Source organism: Limulus polyphemus, unplaced genomic scaffold (assembly GCF_000517525.1).
Source record: "Limulus polyphemus unplaced genomic scaffold, Limulus_polyphemus-2.1.2 Scaffold193, whole genome shotgun sequence".
Classification (NCBI taxonomy): domain Eukaryota; kingdom Metazoa; phylum Arthropoda; class Merostomata; order Xiphosura; family Limulidae; genus Limulus; species Limulus polyphemus.
The window spans coordinates 646,873-663,707 of NW_013665803.1; the positions used below are offsets into that span (position 1 = coordinate 646,873).

At 33.3% G+C, this 16,835-nt stretch overlaps 1 protein-coding gene across 4 annotated transcripts in view; it reads left to right on the forward strand.

The window, feature by feature from the left end:
* The first annotated feature begins 13,119 nt into the window (after positions 1-13,119).
* The window catches only part of LOC106478245 (protein Tob1-like), a 29,387-nt gene continuing 25,671 nt past the window's right edge, over positions 13,120-16,835 (forward strand). For all 4 annotated transcript variants that reach the window (XR_002609861.1, XM_022381809.1, XM_022381810.1 and 1 more), the window contains exon 1: positions 13,120-13,369. The gene's annotated coding sequence lies outside the window, so the exon portion shown is untranslated. The remainder of the gene's footprint in view (positions 13,370-16,835) is intronic.

Below are 16,835 nucleotides of genomic sequence, written 5' to 3' on the forward strand. Positions count from 1 at the left end.
TCAGAAAGAATTTATACCGGAAATTAACAAACGAGCAGATACGTAACAGCAAACAAGTTACAGTCTTTACTTAATAAAGGCTTAACTTATGTTAGGTGTAAGACAAGTTTTGATTTATTTTTTCATCAAATATAAGTCATACATAATAACGGCATAACTAATAATAGGCCTAAAACAAGTGGACTTACAGATTTCGGTGTGCGTGATTAGAATTATTTTGTATTATTCTAGAAATCCATGTATTCAAACAAGTGCTGTTACAATAAAGATACTAATTTGACCGCAAATATTTTGCAGTTCTCTGCTAGTTTTAGATCATCGGTATGGTTCTTAAGTACGGACTGCACTTTATTGCACTAGTAAAGCATGAATGTGTGTAGATATTGCACACGTAGAATTTAATTGCACATATACACGTACAAGGATTCATGTGTACATATATTCTCACATTTTACTGCACAAAAAAGTAATAAGGAAACAAAACTGCCGGAATGTTTAAAACTAAAACATTAGGATTGTTTCTCTGTTCGAAGTCAAGCACAAATCCACACAATGGGCCATCTGTGCTCTGCACACCACGGGTATCGAAACCCGGTTTCTATCGTTGTAAGTCCGCAGACATACAGCTGTGGCACTGGGGGGGGGGGCAAAACATTAGGAACAAGTTAATGTAAACATTAGCGGTAAGCAGTAGAGTATCGTTGCTACTGTGCCTGTACAAAAAATAACATATCTTTAAAGTTAAAACTATTAATAAAAATCCATTGTCCAGTGAAAGAAATGAAATGACAAATCATATACCAAGTGACTGAATTGTACCATGAATTTTCAAAGAGATTGGTTTGGTTAAAGATTCTTTTCTATAACTAACTCAGTTGGTCACATTTGTTTTGAATGCTATTTTAGATGCCCAGCATTTTACTTCCCTTGTTCTTGGAAACTTTTCCCCCATTAGTAAAGGTTTTTATTATTTTTAAATAATGCCCTTCGTCAGCCTGGTATGTATTCAAATAATTACATAAATCGGAAGCTTTAATTGAATAACGTATGTTTTTGAGTGTTTTTTTAAAGAAACTGTATTCCATTTAGTTAAGTCGCATAATTCTAAAAATGTAGATAATATCCACACAGGCATTGCTCGAAAGAAAGCTGGTGGTGTTTACTGTAATGTATACTTTTGTTTCTGTTAGGTTTCAATTTTATCAATATGGTAAAAGATAGATTCAAAAAATAGTGCGTAAAGATATCACTTAACGTATATGTATATACATTACAAACAAAATAGATTTTTGTTACCACTTTTGACACAGAAAAACCTTCATTCTATCAATTTACAGCTCAGTCTTAAAGATGTGGTCAGTTTCATGTTCCGAATTATTGTTCCAGTCTAGATCCTGTTTTTTTATTATTTTTAATTACATAATAAAATGCATTACTTAATCTTATATTTTATATGCTTTTTATGGAAGATAGTAAAACGTTGACGAATTTCGAACCATTTTAAATCATTTGATTATAAATATTTTATATTAATCAAATTGACCATTGTATTATATTTATGAAAGAAACAGAACTATTTATTTATAGATGATTTGGGTAGAATATTCACGATGAACAAAAAAAAAAACTGAAATGGATAGTAACTGCCTAGTTCAGAGCGACACTTGTATAGAAAATCTTGGAGGATCAATCTACGAAAGTTTGTTTGTTTGTTGTTTTTGAATTTCGCGAAAAGCTACACGAGGGCTATCTGCGCTCGCCGTCCCTAATTTAGCAGTGTAAGACTAGAGGGAAGGCAGCTAGTCATCACCACCCACCGCCAACTATTGGGCTACTCTTTACTAACGAATAGTGGAATTGATCATAAGATTATAACGTCCCTACATTTGAAAGTGTGAGCATGTTGGGGGACGGGGATTCGAACCTGGCCAAGCCGGGCCCCCGTCCGTTGGACGGATGAAATAAAAACTCGTTTTTAATAAAGTACAGGAAACTGTGATTTCTTTTCTTAACATAATAAACATTAAAAGTGCAATAAAAATACATAAAGGTACCAATACTGAAAAGAAAGACACACTGTTTTCAAAAATTATATCAATATGAAATTAGATGGGGATCCACCACCCCCTCATGTCATCATCTATCACAGTGTCAATTTGAAATGATTGGTAGTTTTCTCCGAAATTAGATATGAAATTAAATAAGGGTCCAACCCCCGATCCCTTTCATGAACTTCCTCTTGTCATCCTATATCACTGTGTCCAGTTTGGTGCTGAATGATGAAGAAATGTGGAAACGTTTAAGAAACAGATGGCTCAAAGGTGCGAACAAACAGACACAAACTTAGCTTTATATATTAGATTACTTTTCTACATCATTACTCAAGAGGTTGTGCACAGGTCCTCTAGTTACTGCAAAAACTGTATTTCGTGTTGTCTCCGTTGAGCAGTTTATCTGGTAAAACAATCACTTACAAGGTTATTATCATTATCTTCGTAATGCTTAATATTTCCAATACATTGTTGTTTAACTCCACATATTTGAATACCAAAATTTAACAAATAAACGAGTTCTCTATTAAATTCAAATTTTGTTACTGAAATTCTAAGAACTCACGAGTGAAAGTAAAAGAGAATGTGTAACAAAATGTCAACTATTCTATATCTGTTATATTAAGTGCCAACGAGGCCTTTCGCCTAGTACCAAGGTTCATCAAGCAAACTGGGATACGACAGATATGGTTGTGTTGGAGACCTATTTATATTATCAAATTGCATGAACAACAACTGTTATGGTGTGAACTACATTAAGGGTAATTTTATTAATTTTATATAAATAATTTACAAATGAGAATTAGGGTAAAGATTATTACCACAATATTATTTATTTATTCACCAATTATGTATTATTATTATCAATTTGTGAATTAAATCAATGAACTTTACTCATCATTCAGAAGAATTGACGAACCAGCAAACTAGTCTTATTGTTTGCGTATCCCCGTCCTACCAAACATGCTCACCCTTTCAGCCGTGGGGGCGTTATAATGTGACGGTCAATCCCACTATTCGTTGGTAAAAGAGTAGCCCAAGAGTTGGCGGTGGGTGGTGATGACTAGCTGCCTTCCCTCTTGTCTTTCACTGCTAAATTAGGGACGGCTGGCGCAGATAGCCCTCATGTAGCTTTGCGCGAAATTGAAAACAAACCAAATTATTGTTTCCGCAGCGGTACAAGCAACCACGTGGTCAACGCGAGAAGACTACAATAGTGATTTTAAGAACTTATTGGTAAAAGTAAAGAAGAATATATAAGAATATGTCAACCACACCTCTTGTATACAGTGCCGACAAAACATTTCGCCCAATACCAGAGTTAACACCTCTTTTTTTCAGTTGGTAATCGCTAGTTTACTACCATCACGAGCGTGCATCACGTAGAAAAAGTACATTAATCCTAAGACCAATTCCAGATAGGAAGAAACCGAATTCGATGTCATACGTAGTTAGATTTAGAAAATCCATAACAAGATTTGTGATATTTTTACAAACAAATTACGTTGTTAACCAACATGAAAAAAACAGCAAAACAAACAAAAGTTTTTCTTTCAGATAATTTCGATATCGCTGATACCTAGAACAATACTAAAAAATCTATTATTGTATATCACAGTTACCTTATTTCATCGTATTAAACCTATTGTTTCTGGGTGCTTCTTTCTTATAGTTTTAAAGCTATAAGTACTGACCTACTGAAATGGTTTGAACAATTTAAGATTTTCGACGCCCCTCCTCCATTTTCAGTCTTCTTACTCTTAATAATGCAACGGTTAATGACTCTAAAATGACGAAAGGAACTTCAAGGGACTATGTTAAGATATTTCCCATAATGCTTTGAATGAATTTTTTTTTTAGCCGCGGCATAGCGGGTCATAGAATGGTTTGCGTTTTTCTAGTACAAACGTTTACCTCATAGCTCCGTCATCTCTTGGCCGATTTGAGATCTAATTTTAGCTGATATAGTTGAATACGCCCAAGGTTTCAAAGAATAATTTACTCTTATCTTGCCTAAAAGAATTTCAGTTTGAAGGTAGGCCGATAGAGTATTTGAATTTTCAGCGTAAAATGATCTGGTAAAGTGTTTTGATTCTGATGAAAGAACTTGCTAATTAATGTATGTCATAAATGAAAGTCATATCTTTTTATTGCAAAATGTCCATCTTTTATTGAGTGGTTAATCCCTTCAGTAATTCACAGACTAATCCCTGCCCCTCAGTAACTGTTTCTTATATATTGCATATGATGGTTTGTGTGAGTTGGTGACAGAGTAAAACAATCGACCTTCGCACAGCTACCAGTAAAGAGGATTAGATGATGGTTTGTTTGTTTGAAGTTAAGCACAAAGCTACACAATGGGCTATCTGTGCTCTACCCATCACGGGTATCGAAACCCGATTTCTAGCGTTCTAAGTCCACAGACATACCACTGGGGGCGATTAGATGATGGTCAACATTGCATTACTTGCTCGAATTCTGTAACCAAACACAATCGATGCGATCCAGTCATCGGAAATTTAACACCAGATGAACTTCTTTTTTTTTATTATTTGATGCAGGAGAAGTTCACAGACATAAAATTTATGAATTTTCGTGACCAATGAAAGATGATATTTTGAACTTCATGCGCAAAGTCACGTTCTACAAAAGCTATAGTAGTAAATACACCAGTAAACTCAACCTAGAGTCAATTAAACGAAAACAACAGATGACCTCTGATTTTCTCGGTATCTTATATCAGTCAGGCACGTATTTCTAAACCTAGTAAACTAACAGGACAGCTACTATAAACTTCAACACACGTGAACTCTGGTTCATTTGTGGTGATGGTGATAAGAAAGGCAATAAACTCTCTCCAATCAGTACTAGCACAGGAGCAGCAACTCAGTCAATTGTCCTACCAACTGCTGAGGAAAGACTGGATGGTGATACACCGTTAGGAATGCTTTCATACCCTGATCTATTTGTATTTGACTCCAAATATCATAGAATGTGCTGTTTTTCCTCACATACCGAAAATTAACGTATTAAGTGCAAGTGTTGACTTAAAGGGTATGGATTATAAAGTTTGGTAGATCTGTCCTCTAGTATTTTGTTCAGGAATTTAGTACAAGTAATATAGGAATAAAGAGGCAGGAAGATCTAGAACTTTTTAACAGCTGCATTTAAAGAATTGCGTATTAATTCCTGTCGAGTTTTATAATTTGCGCTAGACAAATACTTATAGACACATTTCGTCTTCATTCATCATATCTCAGATGAAAAGACAATGAGTAACAAAATAGAGCAAAGTAAACTAATAACACCACTTGTTTATTAATCTAAACGGCCTAGTTATTTTTACAACCGACTTTTTCAAGAATCTGATAAATGTCACAAATGAATGATATCCCCATTGCCTTTAATGTTTTACCAGAACTTTCTCCGCCAGACAAGAATGCCACTAAGATGATAATTTCTTGAATGAACAATATTTCAATGAAAAAGAAAGATACATTACCATTATACTGAAATCACGTGAAACAAACAATGAATGGTATAAGTATGACGTTACGTCATTACTTTAGTTCATCTTTCTATTGGCGTCACTTGCAGTGGTTCAGGCTGTCCTTATATTGACAAAATGTTTCCCGTGCGTCTATGATTTAACTGGACTCAACTGTATTATTCTCTTTTTTTCATGTTTCTTTTAATAGAAATGCTTCTGTCAGTAACATAATAACACAAATCAGCCTTATACGCTTTTATGAAAAAAAAAGAATTCAGTTTACTATAAACTTTGTCATTTCTTAGAATATGTCTCTTAGCGTATTTGACAGCATTCTTGAGAATGAGAGAGCAAACGAAATATTTTTTTAAAAAGCTTTATATATATTTTACACTTCTTTATGAAGATTATAAAAATGTTGCATTTGAAAATGAACAAAATAACATATAAGTCACTTTGTCGAGTAATCGTAATTGTAACGCTAGGATAACACAAGCTTGAAATATATTGTTTAACCAGTTTGATAAAATATTTCAATCCAAAATTAGCTATTTCTCTTTTTTTTTTTTCGTAACGCCCCAAAAGTATTTTGTTTTCAATTTTTGACGCACATTTAAAGTCTCGTCCTATTTCAATTTTTGAATAGGCCTGCTATTTAAAGCCCGATTTCGTTCAGTTTTCTATCCGGTATTCTTTTGAAGTAGATCATAGAACATTCAAACAAAGGTAGATATTACGCTAACCCTAAGACTGTAAATACCTATGCTTGCTTTGTTCCTTCTAGTCGTATACAAATGCTTTTGCTAGATATCTGCAAAAGAAATAATTTGTATTTACTGTGACGAAAAACAAAAACGTGAAAACGTTTCTGACTGCGAAGGAAATCAATAGTTTTAGACCACTTTAAATTATTTCAAACTTATGCAATCATTAGACATCTTTAAATTTTTTGTAGGTAAATAGCTAACTTCTTATTTCTATAGAATACCTTACAGTTGTTATCTATTTATTAAAACCATACAATAGACGCGATAAGTTTTTGTTGCTGTTGTTGTTGTTGTTTTCGCGGTACATTACAAGTAGTAAAATGTGAAAGCATCCACAAGAAAATTAAAATTCTATAGGCATGAACTGATGGTTAGGGCGCTCAACTCGCAATCTGCAGGTCGCGGGTTCGCATCCCTGTCACCGAACATGCTCACCTTTTCGCCCATGGGGCGTTATAATATCCCTATTTGTTGGTAAGAGTAAACCAAGAGTTGGCGGTGGGTAGTGTTGACTAGCTGCCTTCCCTCTTGTCTAGGGACGGCTAGCGCAGATAGCCCTCGAGTAGATTTGCGAGAAATTTAAACCAAACTAAGTGTCTATCCTGTCCTGCGATAACGTAAAGAAGTATTTTGAAACTGCTTTATATATATATATAAATAAAAGTTAACTGAAAGTCAACAAACACAATATATATATATAACTTAACTAAAAGTCAACAAATACAATATATATATATATAACTTAACTGAAAGTCAACAAACACAAAGAAACGACTTAGTCGTGTAGACTTTTGGAATGATTTTGACTAATTTTGTTTTTTAAAAAAAAGATAACACTCATAATTTTAGTTACTAACAAAAAATTTTAGGGTAAAACTATTAACTATTAAAGTTCAATATACTTGGTGAAGAAGTCTTGATCGCAGGATTATTTCCAGTTTTAAAATGAATGTGCTCTAGTTTATGGCAAAAGAATAACAATAAGGAAATTTTCCAGACAACGTCTCATAAAGTGGCGTAATTGGTATAATATATTACATAAAGTGAGACGTGTATTTAAACTTTCCTGTTCGTAGATATTGTCTAAAGGACAACAACTAAGAAAACATCGAGTGACGTCTTTATAACATGACGTAAATGGTAGACTTTACATTTCGAAATGTGTACGCGAGTGCATTTTCCTGCTAGTTTACGTTCTAGTTGTTCATAATTGGCTAACAAGAACAAGTAAAAGTTTCCGATGACGGTTCATAAAGATAAAGCCACTTAAGCGATAAACCTCCTCACTTGTTGACGTTAGTGACGTTCAACTTAAATCTTGAATTTTTTACCAAAACTAACTACCATCTCTTTATAATTAGAAGTTTGTCAGCACATCTAATGGCCGTTTTTAACGCATATCTATATATATATATACACACACACAAATGTCACGTGGACACGTGTATCACTTAGAATACAGCACTGATTATATTGTTCCATTCCAGAATTAGAAACTATGATAGAACTTCTGGACTAAATCTTGTCTAGTTACAAAAATGGCTACAGGAATAACATTCTTACACTTCTCACTTAATTTCAATTCCATTGACCTTTATGGAGATGTCTGTCCTTATAGTTTTCTTTAACTGTCCTGATAAAGATTGTTTGTTTTGTATTTCGCGCAAAGCTACACGAGGGCTATCTGGTCTAGCCGTCCCTAATTTAGCAGTGTAAGACCAGACGGAAGGCAGCTAGTCATCACCACCCACCGCCAACTGTTGGACTACTCTTTTACCAACGAATAGTGGGATTGACCGTCACAATATAACACCCCCACGGCTGAAAGGGCGAGCATGTTTGGTGGGACTGGGATTCGAACCCGCGACCCTCAGATTGCGAGTCGAGCTCCCTAAACCACCTGGCCATGCCCCTGATAAAGATAGATTACCATGCAATTATTTCAGTGCATAGTATTCATCAGTTCTTAACTTACAATATCTGACATGGTAGAGCAGTTTTCGTCCTCTCACTTTATCATTTTCGTAAGTTAAGTTCGTGGGTACTTTCACAGTATATTATTGTCCCTAAAATTTTTGCACCACGTAGAACTCTACTTTATTTTCCTTAGAATTAATATGTTATATTTTGCAATTATATACAGCAAATTTAAAATAAATCCAAACATTGCATATTTAAAAGATAGACTGTCATAACCGTGCTGTATATTTAGCAGCTGGATTTTGTAGTAGCAAAGAAACTGACAAGCAAAGTTTGATAAACTAAGTACCTAGCAATTAAACCATCTAAATATCCTCTCGATTATAGCCATAGGGGAAGTTAAAAAAACTACTTCTGAATATCCTTCATAATTTGTTTGTAGAATAGCTTAACCGTGGCTAACTCGAGGAGGTTGGGCATTTGGAACATTTTGCTCCAGGCCCCTATTCAAAATGTTTTCCCCAAAATATAAATTACTGTTTAATAAAAGTGAAAAAAAAAGAGAAGTGGGCCCGGAAAAAAATATAGATGAAAAACAAATAACATGAATCACATAAGATAGGGCTCTATAAAATATAAGATCTTTTTGTAACTGGCTTGACAATACTTTTCCCTCGAAAACGCACCATGATAAGTTTATCAGTATTACTGAATATGCTAATTAAAACTTAACTTTCAAAACGATATATATATATATGGCCCCTTTGGAGGGGCTTACATATTCCAAGTTTGTCCTGAGCCCCTTCTAACCTCTGGGCAACCCTAAGTTTAATCATCATTAAGCCTTATATCCCAAACTAAAAGTATACCGACTGCTTATTTAACAACATGGTATGGTGTGTTAGCATCCTTAAAAGAGTTAATTGACTTCACCAGGCAATTAATTCATTCTCATGAGCTAAATACCTTCGATAGCTAACTAAATCTACATAGGAAAAGGTTAGTCTTGTGGGGTTGACAATTTTTATAAGACAGATTTAAAAACATGTTTTCAAAATGTATAGCCTAGAAATAGCATAATCATGCGAATAAAATACTCTCCATTTAACTTACCTATTTTAGAAAATTCTGGTGAATGAAATACTCTCCATATAATATACCTATATTAGGATTCTGATGGATTAAATACTCTATATTATACACCTATATTAGAATGTTCTGGTGAATGAAATACTATCTATATAATATACCTATATTAGGATTCTGATGGATTAAATACTCTATATTATACACCTATATTAGAATGTTCTGGTGAATGAAATACTATCTATATAATATACATATATTAGGATATTTTGGCGAATTAAATACTCTCCATATTGCATTCAAGTAGTAACTTAGTCTGGTAAGCTGATTACTCGGCAATATCTTCGTAAAACTATATACTAGTTATCTTAAAACTCTCCAGGTTGTATCTTTGTGATAAAAAGTCCGATGTCTTGCCTTATTTCATCTCCGCAACGACATAGCTTGTTAAGTTCATACTATCCGGGTTTTGTGCTTGTAGTGAGCTAGTCTAGTCAGCTAACGCCATATTTCATCCTTTAAATAACATAAACTGCTGAGCTAAGCTAAGCATCTGTAAACATTGATTTCTGTAAATAACTAGTTTGGTGAGTTAAGTATTACTCAGCTTTGATTTCTGTAACTAGCTAGTTTGGTGAGTTAAGTACTATTCAGCTTTGATCTCTGTAATTAAGTGAGTTAAGCACTCTTCAGCTTAGATCTTTGTAATAAGCTCATATGAGGAGCTATATACTATCCAGTTTTGATCTCTATAATAAAGTATTCTGGTAATATAAATACTCTTCGTTCTTGATATATATATATATATATATAGTAAGATAGTCTCGTAAGTGAAATACTCCCCATTCTTGATACCTGTAATAAGTTAGTCTGATAAGCTAAATAATCTCTATTCTTGATATTGTTAATAAATTAGTCTGGTAAACTAAATAATCTCCATTCTTGATATCTGTAATAAGTCAGTCTGGTAAGCTAAATAATCTCCATTCTTAATATCTGTAATAAGTCAGTCTGGTAAGCTAAATAATCTCCATTCTTGATATCTGTAATAAGTCAGTCTGGTAAGCTAAATAATCTCCATTCTTGATATCTGTAATAAGTCAGTCTGGTAAGCTAAATACTATACATCCTTGATCTCTATAATAAGCCAGTCTGGTAAGCTTATACTCTGTGTCTTTGATCTCTATAATAAGCCAGTCTGCTGACCTCCAATATTGATCTTTGGATTACTTGCATTATCTTTCTTGCGGTAAATGGAAGCAAACCTGGAAAACATTCTACCGTACATAAACCTGCAGGTCACAACACATTTTCTTGTCTACAATATATTTTAGTGTTCTAATGTTGTTAGTAGTATTTATTTAATTTTTAAACTGAAATATCTTTATCTCTATGTATTTCTTCTATTTTAACTCACTTTCTCTTTTCTGTCAATCTTACACTCCAACTAGTTTCATATTTGTAAGTTGTGTACTAACTACTTACTCCTTTTCTAACAAATTCCATTTAATATTTCGTTTTTCAACACATTTTATTAACTTATTATACCCACCCAACACCTCTTTCTTTGTCTCTCTTTAAATTCAATTCGTTTTTTTTTTGGTCTTTCTTTCCCTTCGATATCCACTAAGCTGCTTTTCTCGTTTATATCTTTTCTCACTTTTTAATCCATGATCATGTTCTCTGTCTTCTCTGTTATTTCTGTTTATGCCTGGAAACTGCGTTATTGTCCCTAGCTTTAGCCATCATCCATTTAAGGAAACGTTTATACATATATATAAACACGTAAGGCATATTCTTAACTGACAATTATAAAATAGTTTACATTAAACAGTTGATTTTATCCTTTGCCTCACCGTTTTGTACCATTTAACATGTTGTGTCAGACAAGTTTTTATTCGTGTCTTATTGTTCAGTCAAAGCTCTATTAAACATGCCATATTTGTTTATGAAAATAGTATGATATGACAAAGTTATACCGGATTTTCAGTTCAAGGACCTTTCTTGCTGAATGTATACTTTTTCACAAGACACGAGGGATCATAAAGAATGGTGTCCAAAACCTTGTAAATCTCGGTTAGTTTTAACTTTCAGTGACTGGCTTTGTGAAGAACACGTTGGACCTTGGACCTTTATGTACACCTTTTTTGCATCAGAGAGGAAAATCTTGTTGTTTTCTAAGATTATCTTACGAAACAGTAAACAGTAGAAAGGTTCTCCACCTCTGTGGATTTAACATCCAACATCCTTTCACGGATCAGTCACCTTTAGAGCGTGCACGTAGTAGGTTAGGATCTAACAAACTACAGTGTATAAAGTATACAGCGTGTCTGGTTAAGTATTTCTGTCTTGTTGATTAACAATACGTTGAACCGTGACATTATTTCTGTTTATCTAATTGTTTGTCGTGAACATTGTTTTCCTTCATACAGGTGACAGTCATGTGATTTACACTGCTGTTTTGTCACCGTAGATCCGCAGTGAAAAACAGAGTACTCAAACTTGATCTTAGGTAACACCACTCAATATCTGACCTGATTTCCTAACTTATACTTAGATAGTTTTCAATTATTTTTATAGTCACAGCCTTAAGAAGTCAAATTTTTGCAATCACGAAATTTTAAAAATGCCTCTAAACGAACAAGAAACTAACTAGACATATTTAAATTGCGATATCAAGATATATTAAACTACACCATGACTCAATAACGTCAAGTAAAAGAAAACGAAGTCTCAAAGCTTTTTCTCAATATTAACTGTGTCAACGAAATGAAATATCAATAGACAATTATAAAGTTTTATTTTTCATTCATAAAAGTGTGGTTACAGATGTCCAAGTTTATTGGTTGGTTCAGTATTGTAAATTTGCACACAAAGCTACACAAGGGTTATCCGCGCCAGCCGTCCCTAATTTTGAACTGATGTTGTTGTTGTTTTTTTCAAGTTGGTATATTTTCTTGCCTCAGTGTTAATTCCAAAACTTCTCGCAAACCAGGCGAACGCACTACTAATGGGATAACGGGCGAACTCCTTCTTCCTAATAAGGCACTTTTTAACAACTCAAACTGCTATACTGATAGACTAGAGGTAAGGTTTGCCCGTCACTTTTATAACACACCCATGCCCCATGGACCCCCAGATCAACAGTCCAGCACGCTCAACACTAGGCCAAGCCTGGTCTTTGGGTAAATTCTGGGAGAGAATCGAAATTTTTCAGAATAAAGTTTAAGCCGAACTGTTTTTAATACTATATTATATGATGAAACTTTCTTAATAACACCTGGTGATAAAAACTTTACATTTTCTTACATCATGGAACTAGCTTGTAAAGAAATATGTGTTTTCATGAAATAATTACCTCAGTGACTGAGAAACGCGGCAAAGTCGTGCTTTGTAATATATATATATATATATATTTAATTCGCAAGATTCTCTGCCCTTTTTTCTTCCCCCGCTCGCACATGTTTGGAGCACGTGCTGTTATTGTAAAAATACATTACACCTACGTGAGCTAGTAAAATATATATATATATCAGAGATACGACGCCCCCAAACTGTTTTTTATTTGATCTCCTACATGTTCCAATAAAGAAAATGAAATCCAAGTACAGGAAGAGAATAAGAATATATAGGATAACTAATTAATTTTTGGATTTACTTAATTATGCGGCTGAATATGAGAATAAAGCATCGCTGCACTTGGTCCTAGATGCTAGAGCGGACTGATACATCAAATCAGTCGTTATAATATAAGTTCTCGTCCGATGAATTTGTTAGCAGAAGAGATTCCCCACTCGCGGTTTATCGAGAAGAAAGAGTGAAAATCAATTCACCTTTTTCGTACTTTTATAACATTATATACGATTATTGCACCGTGAAGTTTTCACCAAAAACTGTCTCAATTATCACTGTTTTCTCTTTAACTAAGGTAAGACATTTTAAAGTATAAAACCGTTTGTAATTGGTATGACATCTGAATTTGTTCTTATCTACTCCGCAAACTCCTTAGAACGTGGTAGACTTTGAGATAATGCAAGGAGAACAGTATTGCTGAGGTAAGATGTTGTATTATTGTCTAAGTCGTTCATTCATAATTATCACCTAAAGTTGTAAAGTAACACGTCACAATAAAGGACTATCAATTATTGGTTGTCTTCACTTTTAAGTTCGTTTTATTGTTTATTATGTAACAGAGAAGGAAGAGTGAAAAAAGTGTTAATTTAATGATTAAAATATAATCATAACTCGATTGTCTTGTTATAAATAAGTAGTTATTTATATGTAACCCTCCGTTTACTAAGTTACTAAACAGGCGATATGGCCAACTCAGTTTGCTTTAAGTAATATCAAATATATTGTGATCTGAAGGGATATTAATTATCAATAATATATATATTTATTATAAAATCACTGAACCAAATGTATCCATATTAGTAAAAACTGTGATCTAATTCAAAATTGTGTGTGTGTGTGTGTGTGTGTATACATATATTATAACCGATGTACCCATGTATGTAATCAAACAGTGGAATTAAGTTCTCTTAAGGACAACAGAGCAATGTTAATTGCATACCCATATTAATTCTCAATTAACGTAAAGATATGATCTTAAAAATATTCTTATTGAAACAATCTGAATTCTAAAACTGTTCAAGTATTTTTTGTTTAATTGCTTTTAATTAAAATTTGGCATTTATATTGAGTTGGATTTGCTTGTCCCTTGGGGGATACTACACCTATAACTGAGTTTGGTTATCATTGTGGGGATATTACACCTATAACTGAGTTTGTTTATCATTTTGGGGATACTACACCTATAATTGAACTTGATTTCTTGTCACTGTGGGGATATTACACCTATAACTGAGTTTGGTTATCATTGTGGGGATACTACACCGTTAATTGAGTTTGTTTTGCTTGTCCTTGGGGCATAATTTATGTCTTTAGTAAGATTATCGGTGAGTAATAAATAGTTTTGTTTCATATTATTTACTTGAGGGTCGTAAAACGGAAGACGATCAGTTTTAAAGTAAAAACAAACAATCATAAGCTCTTATATCTGTTTATAGACTTTATAACAAATCAAGTATGAACACAGATCATTTTTTATCGACTGTAAAATAAACTATACAAGCGTTGACCAACGTTAATGGAATCTAAGGCAAACAATATGAGCATTGTTAACAATTTATTAACCATTAAAGAACATTACATAAACATCGAATGTTTATCAACTACGTAACAAAACATAATAGGTACTGGTGAGCATAGAGTCACTGTAGAGCCAACAAACTACCGAGGCTCGTGGTTATTCGTCTAATCTAGAAATTCAAAAATACTATAGATGTCACAGAAATACAGTAGAAACTTTGACAGAAATAGTCTTGTAAAGTAGTTAAGTCTTTCAGATTTTAATGTTAGAATTTTGACGAAGTTTCTATAGATCTTTACAATGTTTAGAATATATTTTGACATTATTATGTGTATGTATTTATATAATAGGATAGGAAAATATAGATATATGTAAGCATACTTATAGATACAACTATCAAGATATATTTCATATACGTAACGTATTCTCTTCTAAATCATATAATTTTAAAAGTTCACCTGTTGATCTACGCATATCGTTTATTTACCATTGTTGATTCGCTTTGTTTCAACAGTTTTAGTACAAGAATGTTAAGTATTATTTTTAAAACGATCTGAAGGTTTTAGACATGCGTATCGATATTCGATTAACTGATGACGACGTTCCAATTTAGTTTCAACTGGGTTAGTGAACTTGTAAGTTATCCATAGATCCTTATGAAGGTGTAATAACGAAAAATTGAGCTAACAAAGCCACATTTTGGAGATATAGGCCGTTATTTTATTTACATTAATAGAAATGAGTCATGTGTGTTTCCAAACTAAATGGATAATATAGCTGATACATAGAACGTCACGAAAAGTGAGCTTCTGTGAACTTATGATCTTTGTTATACATGGATTATTTAGGTAAGATGTAACTATAGGTAAATATTTTATTGAACGAAGTAGTCGTTAATAAAATGTCTTTAATCCAACAGCTCTTCAAATTTTTGACATCCAACATTTTCTTTAAACATACATTTAAATATACAATTAATAACCATTGTTTGTTTGTTTGTAAATAAGCACAAAGCTACACAATGTACCATCTGTGCTCTGCCCACCACGGGTATCGAAACCCGGATTCTAGCGTTTTAAGTCCGCAGACATACATACCGCTGTGCCACTGGGGGCATTAATAACCAAGAAAAACATGAAGTTTCCATTTAGTTGAATATTGATGGCATTGATATCTTCAACGAACTGGCAAGTGGGAAAATCACAAATAGGGGACTAAAAGTCAAGCTAAAAAAGCTGGAAGCCAAACCTGTGAATTCACACTTTTATAAAAAAAAATGTCTTTTAAAAAAGTTAAAAAATAAGTAACTGTGTTGAAAAGTATGTAACTTGTAATACATATGAATATACATTTGTTAAAAGCACAAAATGAGTTTAGCAATACCTTTCACCTACAGTAAATAGTGTTAAGTTCCTTTCTTATATATATATATATATATATATGAACAGCATCAGAAGAATAGGTTTGAAAAATCGCCTAAGAAACACTGGTTTTCCTAAACAGATTTAGATCTTGGAACTAATGTATAAATGCTAGTTTTTATTGTGTTTTTTCGTAATTTCAAAGAAAAGAAACTATTTGATTGAAATATTGCAATCCTTAAAGACGATTTTTTGACCAATTGTGATTTAACACTGTATAAATCTGTTATTTATATTTTTTACTGAATCTAGCATTTTTCCACACGGTTAACCAATGAGATTACGAGAAAGTCAGTTGAGAAAAAAAATACGAAACTAACACGTATATTTGCTGAGCTTACTAATGTCTGTAAGTTCCGTCCTTTGATTTTATCTGATGGCCAGGTTGCACTAGCGGTGAACTTTTCCTCAATTCGAATCCCACATCTTGGTACAATCATGTTGACTTAGTCCTCATGTTACGGTAGTTCAATCGCTGGCCAAACTTTGAGTGGGGGAAGTGTGATGATTAAACAACTTAGACACTGGTAATTGTTATCTCAATCGATTTGCTACTGCTCTATCGTCTGGACGAGCCTAGTTTGATTCCACTGTAAATCTAATACTCTCAAAGATAACTTCTTTAAAGTATATTATATTTTCTTGTTTTATAAAAAGCATTTCTCAATCATAATGTCTCTGCTCGTTAAACAAATTTTCCAAAAACAAACTTCCTTGAAATCCAATCACATTGTTATTAATAATTGTTAATTAGTCTTTCAACAGAATAGCAATTCTGGTTCATACAAAGGTAACTTTCCAAGTGTCCTCACCAAAGTGTTTGTTTTTCGGAAGTTTTAACTGATCATTTCTAATTGAGGTATTATATGCTTATTAAGAATATAAACACACATACACACACCCGCTTAGGCCCGGCATGGCCAGGTGGTTAGGGAGCTCGACTCGCAA